Source organism: Crocodylus siamensis, chromosome 5 (genome assembly GCF_052110815.1).
Source record: "Crocodylus siamensis isolate JL-2025a chromosome 5, ASM5211081v1, whole genome shotgun sequence".
NCBI classification, from domain to species: Eukaryota; Metazoa; Chordata; order Crocodylia; family Crocodylidae; genus Crocodylus; species Crocodylus siamensis.
In genome coordinates this window covers 136,944,094-136,967,228 of record NC_143399.1, presented here as the reverse complement: position 1 = coordinate 136,967,228, position 23,135 = coordinate 136,944,094, and the positions used below count along the sequence as shown (strand labels likewise).

The 23,135-nt window shown below is 40.8% G+C and overlaps 1 long non-coding RNA gene across 1 annotated transcript in view; it reads right to left on the bottom strand.

Annotated features, from left to right (window-relative positions):
• LOC149864654 (uncharacterized) overlaps nt 1-23,135 on the bottom strand; it is a 96,859-nt gene that overhangs the window by 36,023 nt on the left and 37,701 nt on the right. Inside the window, exon 3 of the long non-coding RNA XR_016442584.1 lies at nt 9,614-9,758. This is a non-coding gene — a long non-coding RNA (uncharacterized LOC149864654). The remainder of the gene's footprint in view (nt 1-9,613; nt 9,759-23,135) is intronic.

Genomic DNA, 23,135 nt, shown 5'->3' with positions numbered 1-23,135 from the left:
AGATCCTTCTAATGCAACCCATGCAAAATATTTCATAGCAATTCTTTATAGAACCTGAAGTTCAGCAGTACTGCTCTCTGTAGAAGTCCACTGAATGGAACATAATCTGAGAGATTACATAATATTGCTACCATTCTGATTTCCCTGTTTCCATTTTAACTAAGGACCTTCAGGATTTTGTAACAAGCTGAAATATTCCAAAGTTTGGCCTAGCCTTAAGATGGCATACCTAGGCAACAACAATTCCCTGCAACAAAGGTGTTTCACGAGGGATAGGTAGAAGTAGGTAGGAGAAGGAACTGTTGTCCTAGGTTTGAATGTGATTCCCTCCCCTCCATGTGACTGGGGAGTGAAATGCAAGAAACATTTCTGATTTTACATTGGAGGTATTTACCCTTATGGGTATCTGAAATAGCTCATTTAAATTCAAAAGAAACATGGGCCGTCACTGGAAACAATGCCTATACTTATGGAATCTAAATGCAATTAGTGATTCCCCTGGATTTTTGAGAGACACCAGTGTGCAGCATTTCCTTGAGTTCATCTGGCTTCCCAGATGGGATAAAATATGAAAATAAATAATGGCTGATGTGCAATACCATGTAAAGTGAGGCCCAATCCAGTCTTCCATTATACTTGGTATTGTTCATGTTCCATGCATTTAATAGAAGCTTGAGAAGCTGGATACCTTCAAGTCAGCTGGCCCTGACAACCTGCACCCCAGGGTACTCAAGGAGCTGGCGAGTGTCATAGCCCAGCCCCTGGCACGGATCTTTGAAAACTCCTGGCGCTCTGGTGTAGTGCCAGAAGACTGGAAGAAGGCCAATGTGGTGCCGATCTTTAAGAAAGGGAGGAGAGTGGATCTGGCTAACTACAGGCCCATTAGCCTGACTTCTATCCTGGGGAAGATCTTAGAAAAGTTTATTAAGGAGGCCATCCTTGAGGGACTGGCCCAGGCTAACGTTCTAAGGGACAGCCAGCACGGGTTTGTTGCGGGTAGGTCTTGTTTGACCAATCTCATTTCCTTCTATGACCAGGTGACCTATCACCTGGACAAGGGAGAAGAGATCGATGTCATATACTTTGACTTCAAAAAAGCTTTTGATCTGGTATCTCATGATCACCTCTTGGCCAAACTGGCCAGTTGTGGCCTTGGCTCCACCACTATCCGCTGGCTGGGAAATTGGCTTCGTGGTCGGACCCAGAGGGTTATGATTGATGGCAGTCACTCATCATGGTGCCCTGTAACCAGTGGGGTTCCTCAAGGCTCTGTCCTGGGACCCATACTGTTCAACATCTTCATTAACGATGTGGACATTGGAGTCAGGAGTGGACTGGCCAAGTTTGCCGATGACACCAAACTTGGGGCAAAGCATCCACGCCAGAAGATAGGTGGGTGATCCAGGCTGACCTGGACAAGGTCAGCAAATGGGCAGACGAGAACCTCATGGTGTTTAACACCGAAAAATGCAAGGTTCTCCACTTTGGGAGGAAAAACCTGCAGCACCCTTATAGGCTCGGCAGTGCTACGTTGGTTAGCACTACAAAAGAAAAAGACTTAGGGGTCATCATTGACCACAAGATGAACATAAGCCTCCAATGCGATGCTGCGGCTAGTAAAGCGACCAAAATGCTGGTGTGCATCCATAGATGCTTCTCGACCAAATCCCAGGACGTCATTCTCCCCTTGTACTCGGCCTTGGTGAGGCCGCAGCTGGAGTACTGCATCCAGTTTTGGGCTCCACAATTCAAAAAGGATGTGGAGAAGCTTGAGAGAGTCCAGAGGAGAGCCACGCGCATGATCAGAGGTCAGGAAAACAGATCTTACGATGACAGGCTGAGAGCCACGGGACTCTTTAGCCTGGAAAAGCGCAGGCTCAGGGGTGATCTGATGGCCACCTATAAGTTTATCAGGGGTGACCACCAGGATCTGGGGGAACGTCTGTTCACCAGAGCGCCCCAAGGGATGACAAGGTCGAACGGTCACAAACTCCTGCAAGACTGTTTCAGGCTGGACATAAGGAAGAATTTCTTTACTGTCCGAGCCCCCAAGGTCTGGAACAGTCTGCCAGCGGAGGTGGTTCAAGCACCTACATTGAACACCTTCAAGAGTAAATTGGATGCTTATCTTGCTGGGATCCTATGACCCCAGCTGACTTCCTGCCCTTTGGGCAGGGGGCTGGACTCGATGATCTCCCGAGGTCCCTTCCAGCCCTAATGTCTATGAAATCTATGAAATAGCTTTACATAATTTAGGAAAAATAATGCAGATTTAAGATTGACAATAATAGTTTCCAAAAGCAAACAGTCACACCTCCTAATTTTAAGTGAGAAAGAAGTGAGAGGAGATATATAAAGATGTAAATCCGAGATTGAAGAAAAAAATTCTCATTGCTACTCCCGAAGAAAATAAGGATGACATTGCATATAACAAATAATAATTAGCATGTAGCACCTATGAGCACTTGCCATCTATCAGGTGCTATCCAATGCCAGCGCAACTGTAATCCATGCATAGAAACTTCAATTTGCAAAAAAAAAAGGGAAATTCAGTGTTCTCTTTTGCAGCTATATGTCAGGTTTCACTTTTGACAGGCTGTAATAGAAAACGTTTTTTCTGAATCTTTCCATTTTCCTGCTGGATGGTCCTGTAACCAGTTTCTCCTCCTCTCCCTTCCTTGCACAGCTATCACTCTTTTAAGTGAATCTGATGGGTCTGAGAAGCCAGACATGTATGGTGCCAATTACCATTTTCACTGTATTCCATCTGCTTTTCCCTTGTCTTCATGCCTGAAAAGTTTCCCTGCTTCTCACATAATCTTAGGAGAATGCCTATTTACATGAGGACATGTGACACAGATGCATAACTTGACTATATTACTCCATTAACATTTGCCACTATAGGAAGTAAAATGTTCACTACAATGCAGGAAAGACCTTACCAGGGGACTTAGGAAGCCTGAACGAAACTGAAAGTTGAAACTGAGCAACACTGCTTGTGACTGCTGGCTTACAGTCCCCTCACAAGGGTTTTCCTCCCAGATTAGAAAAACACCCCCCCCAAATAAAAAGATACCCCAAACCAACCCTCAAAACTTGACAGAACAGCTGACCATAAAGTGAAAGGAAAAAGAACATCCGTGCTGTCTCTTGTGGGCTTTACTCAAACAAAGAGCCTTGATGACTTATATATTTAGAATCAGATATGTGATCAAATACTTTCTTCCACAGGACTAAAAGAGACTGAGAAAAAGTTATCCAAATATATAAGAACTGAGGCTGGGGCCAGGATAACACCCATCCTTAGAGTTAACTGAATTATTTAATGTCTTGCAAGTAACTTGTTCCAATTCCTTCGTTTACTACCACACAGAAGCAGGACAGGATACAGAGGAAATGTACAAGTGACAAATGAAAGAATGCCTAGGCTACAAATCAGGGAACTCAAGAGCTTTTCCTCAAGCCACAAGAAAAGAGAGAGAGCATGTGGATCAATGGACAGATTCAGAGGTCTACTGACCTGGTTTTATGATTCTGGACAAGTCAGTTTTCCACTCTTGGTCTGGTTCCCCTCCTAGAGCAATGAGGACCTTATTATTTCTGGGGATGCTTGGTGTTTCTATTACACAAATAATACACAGGGATCCAGGTTTTCTATTTCCCATAGTAAAATGTGGCTTTTCCCTTTAAACGAGAAAAACACAGGTTTCTGCCTCTGAAGCGGGTTTCCCCTTTTGCAAACAGCTTCCTGCAGACTGGCATAGCTCCAGCCTGTGACAGCCACTTGCTAAAGGGCAGGAAATCGTAAGCCCTGTCTGGAGCAGGCAGGGCCTGAGAATCTGAGTCTGCCAGGGCTGGTTCAGACTCACTTTCCCTCCTGCACCCATTGGGGTAAGTAGGGCTTTTGAGGGCTGAGCCCCAGGGGTGAGGGGGGGGCAGCTGGGGACCCCCTCCAGAAGGGCTGGTTGTGGGGCAGTGTATCCAGTGAAGGTCATGTGGCCAGGGGGCTGGGACCAGCAGGGAGAGCTGACAGGGTGATGGGGGGGGGATGGGCAGAGGTCTGTGGGTGGCAATCACCTTGTCCTGCTCTGCGGTCCACAGCTGGAGCAGGTGTGGGTTGCCTCATTCTGCTGTGGCTCATCCCAGCTGGGCTGGGGCTCAGGAAGCTGCCCAGCTGGGGTGGCAGTGGCAGCAGCTCAGTGTGGCCTGTGGCTGCTGGCAGGTCTGTTGGGAGGCAGTGGCTGGGGGTGCACTGCACAGCAGGGCACAGTGAGGGGAGAAGAGGACTGGTATGGCTAGCCTGCATTCTGCCATGCCCAACCCAGGGCTTTGTCAGCCTTGCTCACCCCACGGAGATCCTGGTCCCAAGAACCACTTGGGGAGTCAGGGGAAGTGGTGGAGGTGGCAGCAGGATCTATGTGTGTGTGTGACGGGCTGGGGGTGGCAACAGGGGGAGGTGTGTGTATAAGAAAGATGGTGAGAGGGGGGGAACTCCAGGTCCCGAGTGAAGGGCACTGGCAGGGCTGTGGGGACTGTGGGTTGGAAATGAGGGGCAATGACAGGGGCAGGGCACTGGCATGTAAGTGCTGCTCAGTGCCACAAAGCAGCTATGGAAACACCTTCAACTGGATCCACATCCTGGTGAGCTAAGGGGGCAGGGAGAGCTCTGATTTTCTATGATACAAAACCCAAAAATCAAGCACCAAAATATATAGGTATTTAGAATGTATTTTATTATAGTGATTGAGGCACTGATAGGCTTCTAAATTGCTTAAAAACTGTAAATATATCAATAAAACATTGTGTTCATCTGATACCTATATATGTAAAGGCCTTTAAGCCTTGTTGTAATTGCAAAAACCCACATTTTTAAAATCAGAGAATTTTGGGTTTTTAAACAGAAAAACAGGATTCCTGGTAATAAATAATTTCTCATGTCATCTATTGAGAGACAAAACCTAAATAGGGCTAGTAACCCTCAAATTAAGAAGAGGTATGGCTAAGTAAAAGAGAACCCAGATGCCATGGCTCTGGATAGCAGTTGCTTCAAATAAACTGATTTTAATTCTATCCAGCAAACAAGATGCAGTATCCCTACATGAATACACTGTGGGCACTTCTCTACTGCAGAGGTACAGCATCTCCTCACTGGATTGCTAAGGAGAGTGCCACCCCCTCTCTCTTATGTTATATGCAGTTAGTTTACACATTCTGGCCTGCCTCATGCAAACTCCCCGTGTCAAACAATCCACCCGTTCACAAAGACTTTCGGCAGTAACTCACTAAAAGTTAATTATATCTGTTATAAGATTGGGGGAAACATTAGGTTAAGATTATATAGTAACATTGTATCTTGGTGTGCCCACTCAAAATTTCTGCTGGTCCCATGGCTAAGGAGGGAGAAAGAGATCCTTGTTACAGATCTGGTTTCCACTTTTCCTGTTTTTCACTAGAAAGGTGGCAGATCTTACTCTCTTCGCTGCAGGAACAGCATATGTTCTCTCCTCAAAAGTTCCATCTGACATTTATAGGGCCATTCCCCTGGCACACACTGACTAAGACCTTGTAGCTGTGCCACCATGTGTGTTCTCATCAGGTTGGCAATCTACTGACAATTTTGTCCAGCCAACATAAGATTCTGGTTATGTTACAGACTTCTTTCCCCAAAAGGCTAGGTTGACCTAGCCACTTATAACTAGGACACCCATCCCCATGCAACATTTGATTTTACTAAAACTGAGGTACTGAACAGTGGAAAGGGAGCCAAACGCACTGCAGGACTGAGTTCTGCAAAAGCAACTGCAGATTGAAACCGGACCCCCCACACTACAAGCCCGTAAGAAAAAGAGGAAGCATCTCTCAGTCAAGGGGGCTGCAATAACTTCTGAGTTCCTCTGAGCCTATCAATGTTAGCTCACTCTCATGCAAATGGAGTTTCTGTCAACCAGCTGAGTGAACCACATGGGAACCCTGACCTTGCTGGATGGTTATTAGATAGAAACATAAACTGAGGTGTCACTAACACAGCTAGCCATCTTAAAAGCAACAACATCTGTTCACTTGAATCTGCAGGGGGGTCAAAACAGTATGTAAAGTGGTGTCTCATGCAGATGACATCTAAATAATAATAATAATAATAATAATAATAATAATAATAGCTTGAACATAAGTGCAGCCAGAGTTGTTTTACAAATGTAGGAACTCATTGCAAAAAAATGCCAAGTTCAAATATAATCGTGTAGCCAGTATTATGCAGAAAGTTTTTTGGCCTTCACACCTACATATTAGAGAAAACCAAGATATGACTTGACTCAGTGGTTAACTGCTCTAACAAAAATAGTAGAGTGTACTTTGTCTTTGGTAAGTTAGGTATTTTCCCACCAATCAAATAAAGCCATGTGAAAGCTGAGAAGCAGAGAGCTGTTTTTAATGCTCTAAGAAGGAGATCAGAGAATGTTTGATGCATTTAATGGACTTCTAGGCTCCAAAACAAAGTGTACAAACACCTTTTGCATAGCAAATTTATGGTATACAAGGAGAGGAGAGTATATACAATAGAAGAAGCATATTTGGACTTGAGTCCAAATTATTTCTACCAAAGTTTATAAATGTCTAATACACCATAATTCTCAGACTGAAAAACAAATAGAAACTCTGGAGATGATGTAGCATTTTTGATTAAAACAGATCATAGGGTAATTGTCTGAGCAAGCAAAAATAAGTTAAGACACATACTTGTTTCCCACTACCTAGAGAGTTGTCCAATATCCAGACATGAGCAGTTGCTTGTAAAATGGCATTATAGCTGCACTATACACAGATGCTAGTAACATATAGTAAAAAAATCAAGGCAGTGTGAACAGTCTGTAAAGAGAGTAGCTATAGGAAATTTTTTGCAATGAGTGCATAAAACCATCTTATTAACTGTTTCCAGATGAGATTCTATAGTGACAGATAAAGCCATTGCATTTTCAGAAAACCTAGGTACCAATTCCACAAGGTACTTAGGTATATGCCCAGCTTTAAGCAGGCATGCTCATGAGCATACAGTATTTAAGTACCTTGTAGAAGCAAAGCCTGGCAAGGCTTTTGAATTTGCATGTGTGTGTGCATGCTGACACTTAAATGCTGCCGCCTCTTAGAGGAGAATCCAGCAATGGTTTAACAGCACAGAGTGACACTTCATAAGAGGTCACAAGAGGATGTGCATAAAAATACCACACTCATTTGACTCTCCGGTCAGAGAGCAGGTAGGCAAGATAGTTACCTAAACTAAAATGAGGCCAAGAGACCAATTGTTAAGAAACCTGCAAAATGACCATTAATGACCATACATAATTAGGGATTTCATGTTAGCTCCCAACCAAGGTATGGCACTTTCAACAGTACAATGCTCTCTAAGAATGCAGGCTGATGCATTGGTACAGGACTGATTTAGATGGAGGGGTGCCATCTGTAAAATCACAGCCACCACATCATGCAGTTTCATCGGTTTCCATAGCAATTTCATTAATCAGTTTTAGTTTTAGTTTTGCAGTATCTGATGAGATCTCAGCATGAACTAGTATTACTTAGTGCAAGTATTAAATAATCTGTTCAACTGGAAATCCAAGTGCAGACTTATCTATGCATATGTCAGAATCATTATATATGGGCTATCTGCCACCAATGCCCAGATAAGGTCACAAAAAAGTTTCTTTTATAAAAATACTTTTCAAGCATTTCCCATTGGGAATAATTTTCCCTTGCTTAATCTCAGCCATATGCAAGCAGTTTTAGGAAGTTAAAAAGGAATTTTCTTCAGATTTGGAAAGAAAATGCAAACCTTTTTTCACTATTGTGAATGTTTCTTTCTTTTCTGTGATAATAAACGCCTCCATTCCTATTTCCCTCAACTGTCAGGTAACAAACTGCACTTCAGTCCTCATAATCCAGCTATATTCTATTCATTATTTTCTGAGCAGCTGCAACATTTGTCCTTATAAATCAGTCCAGCAGAGGTGTTTTACCCTCTCGGCACCAAACATTCAGTTTTCTCTCTTCCACCAAATTACACGAGTTTTAGGTTTCCTGTGTATGGTGTATACTTGTCCCCAAATCAGTGAAAGATTTAAGGCCCAGCATCTCATGAACATGCTATTCTTGAAACCAAAGTTTTTGTACCATTTAAAATGAACATGAAGGGCACATCTACATATCACCCGACAGTGACATGGCAATTCACAATGTCACCATGCAGTACACTACAGCAATATAGTGATCATGAGGGTCTACATGTGATTGCCAGCTATGTTACCATGGCAGTACACTCCCCAGTTATAGTACAGCACTGTGGCAATGTAGCAGCAAAATCTAAACATACACTATGTGCACGGGGCAGTAACTACCTGTACTGTACCATGCTTTAGTAGAGTGATTCCTAACCCTTTTTTTGCTGTAACCTGCTGCTGGGAGTGGAGTGCAGCAGTGGCCTAGGGGTAAGGGTGGGGGAGCTTCCGGCACACAGCACAGCTCATCCTTTGTGTGTGGCGCCACCAGCATTGCTCCCATGACCCTCATTTGGGTCACAACCCTACATTGGGAACTGCTGCTTTAGTATTTCCAAAAGGTAGCAACTCTAGCAACGTTGCTGTACAGTGACATGTAAACGTGCCCAAAGTTATTGTTTTTCGTCTCAAAAGGGGCCAACAGAGCAGATGCTAAACTGGGGTATCAGGATGTCTCTAAACGCTATTTTAGGTAAGTTCAGAAGTTTTTAATCTCTTGGATATTTCCTGTCTCTTCTGCATCCTAACTCATGATAGCAAAGCAGCTGACTCTGCAGGGGAAAGGATATGCAATTACTTCCAATCAGTAATGGCAAATAATTTTCTCAAACATTTAAAAAAAACACTTTCCTGTAAATTCAGTGGCATGTACACAGTGCATTAGATAATGTAGTACATACAGCCTTCATTTGGAATGACCTGTATAACTCACTCATAGCCTTGCTACTTATGCTAGTAACATTTTATATCACACTACAGCATCTTAAGTACTTTCTCATGCACACATATATATGCGGATACAAGCTGTGTAAATATGTGCGCACACACAGAAGCTCAGTTAGGTATAAACTCTTGATTTTTAAAAGTAATTCAGAACATGCGTCCTAAGAAAAACAAAGAGTATGTTATTGGTATATACAAAGCTCACTAAGTTGGTGAGTATATACTAGTGACAGCAAATGTGGGTCACTGAGTGTGCAGACACAAAAAGTGGCAATTATAGAGTTTAATGTAACAGAAGTTACATAAAGTAACTTAGTCTGTTTAAAGATTTAAATCTGGAGTAAATGAAACTTGTCAAATGTTAATGCAACTGATAAATGTCAAAATCGATGAGGAATTACACATGCTAGTGAATGAACAAAAACTAGCTCAGATTAAGTCGTAGATAAAAAGGAAGTGCCAGATTGCTCATAGCTAATTAGCTGGACCATGAATGGAATGCCTGAGACTTACTTGATTACTAAAAGCACAATCTATCTGAAAAAGAAAAAATACTATTTGCAGAGGTCCATACTGATTCCCCAGGAATATGTTTCTGGCAACAAAATGGAAGATATACTTACCAGGGAAGCACTGAGCCAGCTGCTAGAACATAGGAGTGCCATGTCATCTTAGTACCAAAATCATGCTGATTCCTTCATGCAGCGTCATTTGTTTTTAAAACTCAATGAACATCTTGTACGCCAAGTTGATGATTTGATAGAGAACCTGGGTAAAGAAAAATATGTAAGTACCTTAAACATATACAATGGAAATCTCATCACATAAGCCTGCAGGAGACAAGTAAACCACCTGTTATCAGCTGCTTTGGACCTTAATTTAAATGGAGTTCTCATATTCTTCTAAACGTGGGTGAAAACTAGATACCACAGGCTTGCAAAACTTTCTATGAAAGGCTACTAGATGCACACCCCATGTGGTTACACTTAAAAATTTCATCTGAAGTAGTACACAATAAAGTGTACTACTTCAGATGAAAATATCTAATTGCCCGTCCTTTAACATAAGATAAGACTAAAAAAATCTAAGGACAATATTTTACTTGGCTTTCCAGTTAGCAAATATATATAGTTTTGATGAGTGCCAGTGAAAGGCATCTGAAACTTTGCTGAGTCATTGGGAAAGGATACAAGCAGCTGGAATGAGAACTGATTGTCTCTGAAATGTGTGAGCCTCCTCAGAGGGGAAACACATGGGGTACTGGGTTAGGCTTTGAGCAACATCAGGTGGAGATCAGGAACAGCTCTGAGAGAGCAAAAGGCCAACAGATACACAAGTAACAGATATTATTCTAAGGCAGAAAGGTAATTTCACTTATTTTTATACAACTGCATCTTTGAAAGTATCTCTGCCATTTGCCATTGTCACTGAGTACCACTTCTGTGAGCTGCAAGGCATTTTTCCTGAAAGTAGAAAGTAAAGCACATTTGGTCTCAGGTAAAAGTTCTCTCACAATTCTGAGTAATCAGTTCTGTCAAAAATCAGGATTAAATTATTGCCCTAATTCAATGTTGTCTTGACAGTCTTGAGGAATGTCTTATTCCTCAAATTGGGATCTACTTCAGTGCAGGGATCAAAAAACTTCCTGTTCCTTATATTGAAAATTGCTCCCCTAAGAAATGAATTATACAGTAGAACAGTGTTATTGCACTCCTTGGAGAGAGACCCCGAGTCAAGTCAATACACTGAGATTAGACAGGTTGTGACAATTATTTTTACAAATAGGAACCCTATGACATAAGTTTTTTAATTGCAGTGAAGATGCTTTACTTTGGAGGAAAAATAATGTGTTTTTTGAACCAGGATAAATACGCACAAGGAAGAAATCTGTGTTTTTAAACCTTTTATTCAATCATTTGGATGACAAACATAGGAAGACAGATTGAGGGTGTACTGTGCTGTGTTTTTTGTACCAGGTAGACAGGGAATTCGGAGGTTGTTTTGATGTTAAATACCTAGGCATTAATTTATTAACTCAGAAAATGCCTGTTTTGTAAACAAACTGACTTCACTGAAATGAGTTACCCTGCTGCCACAGCAATCAGCACCCGTATAACTTTTTTAGCAGATATATTTTAATAAAAATCCATTAAAGTTTAAATGCACAAAATGTATCAGTGTTGGTTAGGTAGCAAAAACACAGAAATCTTATGGAGAACCATCTTTATTGGTAAACGCTTAAAGAGTTTTCCAGTGTGTATGTTAAATATTGTAAATGTTCCCATGCATTTTTAGGTACATGCACATTATATCTTATTTTTCCAAAAACAAAAAATTCAGAGCTTATTAGGAAAAGAATTTTCATATCACTTTATATTTCAAAGGGTCCAAACATCTTTTCTCATGTTCTACCTTCTTTTCTACTTGCTCAGAAAGCTGTTAGCACCTAGGACAGAGACCTAAAGCACAGGTGAGTATTTTTAGCAACTAGCTGCATATCAATGCCTAAAAGGCATCCATATGCCACATATAGTTTTTATTGTCCTTTGCCAAAAAATTCCCCAGGAACTACATTTTCTTGCCCCATCAGTTTTCCTATTTTGAAATTTCATGTATTACAAGTTTTTCTTTTTCCTATGAAATGGCACCTCTGATCCTCTGCACTGAAGTCAGTGTAGGAAGCAGTGTGCTAGATGTGCTGCACTACTTCAGAAAAAAAGCTTTGAGGAATGTCACTACTGCTGTGAAAACCATTTTCATAACCTTTGCAGAGAAAAGATGATTTACTGGCTGATAGTTTAGTAACAGTGGCATCTACACATGCACTTTACTGCAGAATAGACTAATTAGCTGTGGAGTAAAGTGTCACTGCCTATACGTGTGATGGTATTAGGCCACAGTAAACCAATTACCACCACCCCAAAGCAATTAACTGACATTAAATGCATGTATAGACACTGACCATGGGCATAAATTGTATCCTGTTAGCCCAAGCAGCAGGGGGGCAGATTCCTGCCTGCCACCTAGCCCTGCTCTTTCATCATCCTTGTGCTCCAGCCAGCCCCTCTGCCACTTGACACTACCACCCACTGCCTGGGGCAGAGCAGAGAAAGTGGCCCTAGTGTAAACTGCTGTGCCCCAGCTCAAATTGCTGCTGTCCCGGGTGCACATGTAGATGCTGTGCCCAGGAGTAGTTTACTCAACCTTAAGCTTCTCCAGAGTTTATTTCTTAGAATTAATTGCATGTGTAGATGCACCTGGTGTGTCAAAATAAGATACAAGGTTTTTTATAATACAGGGGAAACACTGAAATCACAATTCATCACACTGATTTCATTGTCCACCTAATGTCTACTATGCCCACACTTCTATAAATTAAAAATCTGTGTGAAAAATACACTTTTCTAATGGTCTTTTCCCTCTTTTAGTCAATCACTGGTATGCTTTGTAATTTCCTTAGCTCTTCTTTCTATGCTCTAGAGTTTGTTTCCAATGCTGTCTATGCATTTTGCATTAAATGATCATTAGGAGATGTCTCCCAAATAGCACTGGGAAAAAAACCTATTTTTCCTCCCCTTCCAAGCAGGCTTCATTGGGCTTTACAGTCAGGCTCCATCTAGTATGTTTGCCCTTTAATCCCATGACTAGAGTCCCTTCTACCCAGTGGGACAGTTTAGTTCTTTGGTTGGTGGTTAAGTCATTCTCCTGAGAAATGGGAGCTGTGTATTCAATCCCCTCAGCCTGAGCAGAGGCCCAAGACCCAAGTCTTTCACTTCCTGGGTGAGAGCCCCACCCACTAGGCTGCTAGACCAATGATAATTAGGTGGCCCTCCTTCAAACTAGCTTATGTAAATGGATTCCCCTTTTGGGCCATTTGGATCTTGAGATTATGGAATCATGTGATGTCCACCGTAAGTCAGCATTTCCTATTGGCTATATGAAGGTGGCTCCCGTCTCTCGCTTACGTGCTCTGGTAGTTGTATATTGCTTATCAATGAAACAAGAAGAGGGTTGTGCGCCATCCTCAGTGGAACAGGATCGCTGTCCTTAGGCGACATACACATTTTCTGGATGAGCAGCTATGCAAACCAAGGAGTGTCTGGCAGAATCAAGGTTTCAGTATTTTTACAGGAAAACACAATTTCTATATTTTTCCAGTCACTAAATGAAGCTGTGAGGGCTTGGTACTTTTTGAATATTACTTTTGCTTTGTCTTATCTTTTTTGTATATTCTGCAAACAGCAGGCACATCTGTAAGTAATAATTCTTTTCCCATTGCCAATGACTTTTTGTGTTATAAAACTATCCTATACAATCCTGAACCTTAAAGATCTTGAACAGAAAGAGAAAGGAGACAGGAGAGTTCCTCTTCTTCCAAAATTCCACTACAGTTTACTTAGATGCTTTTAGAAAATGCTAGCATTTTAAAAGGCAAGCTTTAAGCCTACAAAATGGAGAAAGAGAAGAAATACACACACCTACACATTTGATTTTAAATGATGAAATCTTACCTATGAAAATAAATAAGGTATATACATCAGGTAGCCTGCACTATATCCCTCTTGTCCCATTAATCATATTTAATGCAAAAGTCTAATAATGTTATCTTTGGTTCCAGCTTCAGCAGCCTATAATTTAATGTAAGTAGTTTTTCAGTGTGTGAATCAGGTACTAGTGCTGTCTCTTTCAACCTCTTTTGTGCTTCTAAATTAGAAAACCCAAATGTCATTTTTTTCAGATATGAAACACACTCAAGGTCACCATAAAATAATACAGCAATTAACTTTTTTAGTAAATTGCTGTATAGTGGTGAAATATAGTATGTGAAGAAGTGGGTAAAACACTTAAAACTGTTCCTACAACTGACAACCCATATCCAGAACAAAATGACAAAACGCAGTTCCAGAGGCTCCCATCCAATGAACATGGAAAAAAAGATTTTCCTTTTACTAATCTGCTAGCTGGTTTAAAAAACATGCTTTACCAATATGTACACAGACTTGTACTTTGATGGCAGTACTAGGAAGCTCTTTCCTGTCTCAAAAAAGGAACCCTATTTACTCAAATAAAATTTCTGAATTTTCAAGGAATCTTTATCAAGTAAATAACAAGAGTTTTACAGATGGTCTAAATTTTCCTAAATGATGTAAACTGTGAACAAAGGAAGGAAACTGTCCTCCATTAAAAAAATTAAAAATGGCAAGGAGGAAGCCAGCATTTTAGGGCTTTAGTTCATTAAGGATTATAAAATATAAAATTATCCCAGTACTGCCCTTCTCTAAATCATCCTAGATTTTTGTAATTTGGTAAAATTAAATATCTTATCAATACAAGTGACTAAACAATCTGGCAAAGATAAATGATCTATTTATCTGCACAGAAATCAGAAGAGATATGCATAGTAAGTGACACAGTAGGTACAATTATAAAACCATATTAAAATAATGTTAGTGTCCTGATATATGACAAAAACAAGGAATGAAGAACTGAAGCTGGAAATTATATCAATATTATTTCTGTACAGTCTACATCAGTCACACAAATGCTACTTACCTAGCTCTACACACGTATGCTACAATCAAAGGCAATGATGGCAGGATTTAAAAAAAAAAAAGGTTTAAATGGAGAGAGACAAAAATCTTGTTCCCTTGAAAATGAAGGCATCTGAATATGCTAATATAGTTCTCTGCAAGTGCTGCATCATGGTGAGTGGGCCAAAAGAACTGTCTTATTGCATTGCTCTCTGTTGGCCCCTTTGGGTATTAAAGGGCCATCAACTGCCACAAATGTAAGCATTTTTTCAGTTTTTATACCTGCAGCAACAATGTTCCTCTCCTGGGCACCATGCCATCTTGAATAAGCAATCTACAGAGGCAGACTGGATATATGGCAATGGGCCATGCAAATAACTTCACTCCTGCAGTCACCAAGGATAAAACTACCATCAAGGCTGGAACAAGTAGCTGGCAACAACTTGCTCGTTTATGTCCAAGAGTCCAGCAGCACTGCATGTGTGCAGGACAGAGGTTACCTCCTTACCGCATTTGCTCAGGAGTGGTAGAGAGTGGGAAGATAGTGCCTTCATTATATAAATACATGCTTATGGGCACAAGAGGATAACCACAGCTCCTACTGTATTAAGTAGAGTCAGGTACCAGTACTATGGAGATCAGCCAGTACGACAGCAGGCTCCTGACAGAATAAAGCAACTGACTGTAGAGGATTACTAAAACAATAGAAGTCAATGAGAGCAGCATTTCTGTTGAAATGGTGAGTACTCATTTCCACAGAAAGATCCCAGTGAGACTGATTTTCATGCACAAGAGACTGCTTCATATATCAGACATCTTCCCTACCCTCAATGGTGTATGAGTTAGTGAGAGGAACACTAAATATTGGGCCTTTGGGTGTGCATTGCACAATTAACATCATTAGACTTCTCCATATCCAATGTAATCTAACCCTTGCTATTGTCACATGTCAATATTCTATTATCTGAGCCTGAGAAGGGGTCATTGTGGTGTACACAACAGGGCTGACTACACTTGTCTCGACTGCATTCACTGCCTAACATCTAACACCTATTTCAAGACAAGGGATCAGCAGTACGTAAGTACCTCAAAAGTACACTTGCACAGATGATGCTCTGGAGGATAGATCAGACATGCTCCATATGAATTATCAGGTCTGATTTAGAAGTACAAAGGGAGGGGAATGGGAGATTTAGTGTCCAGCTGTCATGTTTGTGGAAGCAAAGCTAGAGATCCTGTGGGTTAAGAAAACCTGCATGAAATCTCAGTCCTGGGTCAGGAATCAGAAGACAGGAGCCTTAACTTGCTAGTGTTGTCCAGAGTCTGTGCAGACTGGTTAGGGACAACTTTCCCCACAATAAGGCCTGAAAGGTTGAAGACCAGAAGAATCATAATCTGCATACAGGTCTAAGGAATTATTTTGGCTTACACATTGTGCAGTAATGAAAGGGAATAACTGCCTTTCCAGGCCCTCCCACTGAGTTCTTCTCCTACATGTTATGTGTGTACTGTCACAGATAACAGGCACTGCTCAATACTCATTGTCCTTTGATCTAAGAAGTAACATTGCTGAACAGGACTTTGTCTAAGATTCAACTATATTAAAGTTTTACTAGCGCAATGAAGTCATATATAATTGCTACACACTTCAATGGCTCCCCCCAGTTCTCAAGCTATTTGTCAAGAAGTAACAAAATGTTTCCAAACTACATTTTCATACAGAGTCAGCAAATGTTCCTAACATCTGTGACAAGCCAAATAATCTGCAGTCGCTGCTATAGCATTCTCTGGTATCTTACTCCCTTGCTGAAACCAGGTCACGTAAAACAAGCAGCTGGGAAAAAAACTGCACACCAGCTCTGCACTGGTAGTTAAAGAAAGAACAGAAGACATGATTCTTCTGCATGCTGTTATCAAAGGTGCCAGTGTTTTTGTTCACTTACTGAAATGAGTCAGCTTGAACTGCTTTCATTTTTTAATGTGACTTTTATCTGTCATAAATGTTCTTGTCAGTACACTGGTAGGTGTTAGATGTTCAAGCTGCACTGCCAAAGAGCTGATCACATTGTCTCACTCTGCAATAAAGTAAGTTACATAATTTTCAAGACTATTACTCTTTACTGACAACTCAGCAAGACAGACCAGTTCCATTTCAGTTTCTTGTCCATCTGGCCACTGGTTCAGTTCTGTTCTCCTTTGACTTAAGAGTCATAAGACAATAGACTGAGTCCCCAGCAAACAGACATAGGTTGTAGCATTCTGTATTGGGAAATACTGCATTTACTCAAAACCAATCAGCATGGGGGAAAAAAGCCTTGCTTTGGATTTAAGTACCAGCCTGGGGCAGATGGCAGATCAGCTCTGGGCTAGGGGCTACTAGGAGTTGAAGAGAGAGCTGAGCCACTGCCTGTCCCAAGCCAGAATGGCTTGTTTAGCAAGGGAGGGGATGTGCAGCTGGAGGGAGCATGTGGGAGACCACTGGTTGGGGGGGGAACCTGCAGCCTGCTGCACTACCCCTTGCTCCCCTATGTCTGTACCTGTCCTCCCTCCCTGCTGTACTGTGAAGCCTGCCCTCACCTCCTGCTCCCCTTCCCCCATACTTTCTGCTCCAATTCCTGTCCATCCAGCCCCAATGTGGACCAATTGGGAGCTGCCACTGCTTCTCCATGGCCAGGCTGGGGCTGGACCAGGGGTGCTATGGCTCCTGACTGCCCCAGAGGAGCAGAGCTGCAGCAAAAGTTAGAGAGTTGGGGGTGGTAAGGGAATGGGATGGGGCAAGCACAGGGGGGAGCACAAGGTGAGGGGGGCAGGGAGTGAGGGCAGGCTCAGGCACAAATGGGCATGTGGTGGGTGGTAGGCAGTGGGGGACAGGCACAGACATGGGGCAACAAGGGGCAGGAGAGCAAGTGGCAGGGGTGTGGCCCTTTCTCTCTGCTGTTGCTTTCCCCTACACAGCAATGGCGGGAGGGGGGTATTGGATGAATTTAAGACAACCTTCCATTAACCAGAGTCTATACAATAGAAAATTATAACAAAATTATAATTTTCCATGTATAGAATCCAGTTATTGTGGGAGTCGTCTTAAATTCAAAGTTGTCTTGGATTTGGGTAAATAAGCTATATTGTCAGGGGTTATCCCCCCTAGTTTTAACTATTTGTTTTAACCATCAGGTCAATTACTCTACCTCATTGTTACTAATGAACTGAAATAATGAAAATAGATTTGTACTTTTCTTTAGCATGTATTATTACATGAAAATATATGCAGTGGAAACATTAGAGCACACATTTGCCTGTATATACAAACTGGCTAATTCTTCACTCTTTACTACTGTAGGATACAAAGTCTGATTGGTTTAATTTTGTTGTTTATTTAAAATACTTAAATAGGGATGTTCTGAGCTGTATCCCTGATTTATGAAGGTATCTAGTTATGGTGACAATGTGTATTGTTATTCCTAAAATTGAGGCATATATACCTATAGGCAGAATTACAAAAGAAGAAAGTTACATGTCCTGGGGCTCCATGCCTTAAGTGTCTCCATTCAAGTGCAATTTGGTCCAGATTTACAGTAGCCTATCTGATACGGAGGGAGGTGCATAATCCAGGTAATGGGTAGTGTGTCTGGGACCCTGACCTTCTCTAGCAGTTAGACAGCATTTATCCAGTCCCTTGCATTCCTGACTTGTATGATGTTTATAGTCGGGTATTCAGTGGCATAAAGCTCTATGTAGCCACAGACACAAACCCACTCCTAGTTCAGCTGGCATAAAGGTCTACTGACCCCATGTAATTTTCTGTATTGTTTACACACCACCTTCATTAGAGGCACGGCTGAGCCTCAGCCATTAGCTCTCCCTCTCTTCCTGCTGAAGATTGTTGAAAGCCTTTTTATTAGCTTCTTTGTTGCTGCATTTTACTCATTTAGCAAAACTGACATATTTTGCCTGTTCTTATTGTGTTATACATTTTTGTCCCATCCTCATCTGAAATGAAGTATTATGCCATGAAAAGTCAACTGTCTATATTTATTATAAAATGAAGAGTGTCTTACATACAGCATCATAATGTTCTAAAACAGGGGCGGTAAGGTGTCTTAGACAAGGACCAAAAAGTTATCTAACTATACCACCTCTGACCAGAGTCCTAACTTGGTGTGAAAGAACAGAATCCCATTGTCAAAAAAACCAAATTACCTTTAGAATAATTTGACCTTCAGATATTTAAAGATCACCACAAGACCTAAAATAATGTTTGCTGGAGCAAAATAGAGCATGTGAATACTTACAGACAGAACAACTGAAGGGCTGAAGACAGGCAGGGAACTCGATGAAATTGTCTTGACCACATGTTTCCCACAAATTGACCAAGCAGGCTTTATTAACTTGCACACTGAAAAATGAGCCAGTCAGATGCCTTATACAAGGAAGTATTCTGATACTGAATATCAAAGAATAACTCAAGCTTACCTTATATATATTCCTGTTGATCTCTTATTAAAATGCAGATGTTATGGGCGCAAGCAGTAGTTAAGGGTTCGAGGGCCTTGCTGTGTTCTAGCCCAGGTGCTAAAAGTCATAGCTTGACACACAAACATCTAGAACATCACATGCACATATTCATTTGGTCAGACCAATACTGAACCACATACTACAGATCAAAACGAATTATGAGGTGACTAGAGTGTATAAATGCCTGTTCAAATTTGTTCTATGACAACTAGTCTTTCCAAACTGTCCAGGGTCCAAGCCAATAAAACCAGGGTGAGGATTTTTGTATTGGCTTATATTTCTGCTGGCAGAAAAGGCCAAAGGCAATTGGAATTTGAGTGAAAACCTGTGATCTTGAAGATTTTTCCTTAGGAAAGTCTTTATTTTACACTATTATGCATAATGTGACTTGGAAACAATAGAGAGGGTCCAAAGGTGGCTGGCAAAAATAATAAAGGGCTTGGATGACAAACCACATGAGGAGAGGTTGAAAGAAAAAGAAGCATGTTCAGTTTGTGGCAAAGGAGTTTAAGAGAGAGGTGTTTCCCCTCTTTTCAAGGAGTAGGACATGGAGTAGCAGCTTGAAATTGTGGCAAAGTTGGTTTAGATTAGATACGAAAAAAACCCAAAACTTCTTACTGTTAGAGCAGTGAGGCAGTGGAGTTAACTGCTTAGGGAAGTTGGGGAATCTTCTTCATTGGAGATTTTCAAGAAAAAGTTGGATTATCATTGCACAGGGATGTTCAACGAGTAGCAATGCTTGGAGTTTGCCATGAAGAGCCACAGTTGGAAGCCCCCCCACTACATGCATTGATTGGAGATCCAAAGAACAGTTCTGCAATGCAGAGTGGGTGGAAATTAGAGAAGATCTTGCTCAGCATCAGAAGATGTTGAACAAAGTGCTTGGTTATGAAAGAACATTAAGGAGCTGAGACAGTTTATAGAGAGTCTAGGGGACAGAAAGGGAAGTTTTGGCTCTCTAGTTACAGGGCTTGCAGTTCTAAGGTTGCAGTGCAGAGTGAATGGTGTTTTAATTTTCCCCTGCTTCTGGGCTTTACTGGTTGCCACACAGTGCTAGGAAGGATCTTTCCCCTCTACTTTTGCTACAGGCACTAGGGTTCTTCTCCCCACCACACAGACTTCTTCCTCAGCTTTAGGTGTTTGTTGCAGTCAAGGCTGGGGATATTGACTGGTGTGTGCCAATGGTCCTGCTGGAATTAGAAAACCTGGATGTTCCTGGTTAAGAGCATTTTGCTTCTTTGCTGGAGGTCAGTCTCACCACTGTGTTTGGGATCTGAAAGCAATTTTACCCCATGGTCAGATTGGCATGACTATGGGGTTTTTTTTTTCTTCCTTTGTAGTGTTGAGGAATAGTCATCTTCCTAGGATCTTTCAAGTTATTTTAACAAGTAACAGTGACATAAGACTGTGCCATCATCATCCTGTAGCAAGTTAAGATATTGTTGGTGTTTGGAGGCATTGTGCTTAGTAGTTGTGCAAAGGGTTTGTTCATGCAGTTTTAAGAATAGGTTAGAAAAATGTGTGCATAGAATGGTTTTAGGTAAGCATGATCCTACTTGGAGCAAGGGGTTAGACTAATGCTCCTGAGGTTCTTTCCGGGCCTACTTATCTATGATTCTATAACAAGGAGTTGCACTTAACAAGATAAAGAAAAGGAAAAGGTCAATGATGGTTTTCTGTACCAAAAGAGAAATCTGATTCAGCACAGTTGTCCCTAGATGGAAGATACCAAATTTACTGTGTTCCAAATACCACACAACATTATTTTGCCATCCCTGAATACTTTCACTCACCACCTTGATTGTAAGAACCACTTTGGGATGGCTTGTGGGGAGAGGGAGAGGGAGAGAGAGAAAAATACTATAAAGATCCAAACACACTCTTTTCAGAGCTTTTAGTCACCAGCTACATACAACCCACCTTGAGCTATCAGAATTAAAAATAAGTTGTATGTTAGATTATTTTAGCAGGACTCTAAGTCCTTAGATTCTATATTTAAAAAAGAAAAAGGCATTTAATTGAAGTTTTACCTTCATGTGACCCAGTCATTCTCATGCTCCTCAGGCTACCATTCTCATGCACCCATAGACAGAATTCAGAATTTGGCAGAATACAAGAACCAGCCAAATCCTTTCTCCTGCAAAATCCCTTTTGCTAGCTAATGCTCTTTTTCTTTCATACATATCTCAGCATCTTGTTCTTTGAAACTCATTTCAAGTTGCTTCTCAAATGACAACTGAATCTGCTTTATCAAAGACTTATCTCCCAAGCTTTTTGTTCTTTCCATTATACAATCCCTATATGCACTGGCTGTATATGTTTCAGAACCAGATGACTTCCATCCTTGCAAACAAACCCAACAACCAGTTGCTTCCACATCCTGTGAAAACTTTATTCCATACCATGCACATATGCATTCTCCAATTCAGTTCTTCAGATATTCCAAATATCCTACATTTTTCCTCAGTACAAGTTCATATACTCTTCACTCTCAATTTTTTCCCCACTGACTCCGTTTTAGGCTATGATTTTAGTTTCCATTTTCCCTAGCAGAGTTCCCTAGTGCTACAGAACTGGTTAGTACTTGGTATGATTTTTCATGTAGTTGCCCTATGAACTCCTTCAGATCTGACTGCTTGCCTACAGAGCCTTATGTTTTGGGAAAATAACTCAGGAACACCACATTTACACACTGGGAGAGAGCACCCCAAATCACCTTCTGCAGGTCATGGGGAGAGGAGTTTTAGCTTCTATATTACTATTTCCTTTTCTTTCATATTGTGTATGTTTCAATTACAGAAGTACAATCCCCAGCATATCTTAAGAGCAACCAAAATTTTAAACACTGAAATTAAAGGTCCACTTAATCGTCTCCTTTAATCAAAGACGGTAGAAGATGAACCAGATTTGGATAGAGAGCAAATCAAGCCTTTATCTCTGCAGCTGGTGAACCGGTGTGATTATTATGCCCTTTCTAGCTATGTGTGGCTAAACAAAAAGAAGCACAGATACTGGTTTGAAGTGGCTGTTCAGTTCTTATTATCTTTTTCTTTTGGAAGTGCCTACCGGGTAGAAGAGCTGTTAGTACTAAAAACTCATCCACAGCATCTCTAAGTTAGCACTGATTTTAACAAGTACTTTCTTGAAAAGAGCAGTAAATAGCATCCTATAATATTTTGAGCAGGACCAAACTTTTTCATCCTGTCCATCAAAGGCAGAGTTGATCCAGCACCTACTACTATGAGAGGATGCTGAACTTCATATGTTTGATATATGACTACATTTTGCCCTCCGTATTTCTACTGCTCTTTAATATTACAATGAATACAGTATTTAAATTTTTAATTTGTTAATCTCTGAAATGTAAATCAAACTATCTACAATAGGTTGGTTTTCTGACTAACTAAGGGTGGTTCTTTAATTAGACTGAAGTATTACAACACTTGAAGTTAACTCATGCTTAAAAACATGAAAATTGAAAAATGATAACTAATGGGATTCACAGATTATTTCCTTTAAAAGTATGAAGTATTATTATGCACATATACCCCAAGGAACTTTTCATAACCACATTAAAATATCCCTCTTAACAGCATAAAATGAGAACAAATTCTCTTGAACTGAAAGACGAATTGTGAAGCTTTGTTTAAAACATGTAGTAAAGATCTCTGATGTTTACAGAACAGATCTTCAAAAAAGTGATTCCAGTTTTAATGACTAAAACAAAATATTTTAATTTTATTTCCTCCTCCTGACTCACAAATTTAAGATGTTGTGTTTCTCCTGCAATGTTAAATCTGCCTATGGAAAACTTAGAGGGTATACTGCTGTTACCTTAAATGAGACAATTAATAGCAATGCAAAGAAATTAAGCTCTGCACTCACATCTTGACATAAATAACAATGAAACAAGTTTTCAAATATCTGTCCTAATGTAAAGATGTTACGAATATATTTAAGCGAATAGTGAGATTCTCAACCATAGTGCTATGGCACCCAAGGATGCCATGCAACATTAGCATTGCTAGATGTGCAAACATGATTAACAGGATAAACTCAGATTTCAAATAGGAATCCAGGGCATCTAAAACATTCTGACCTG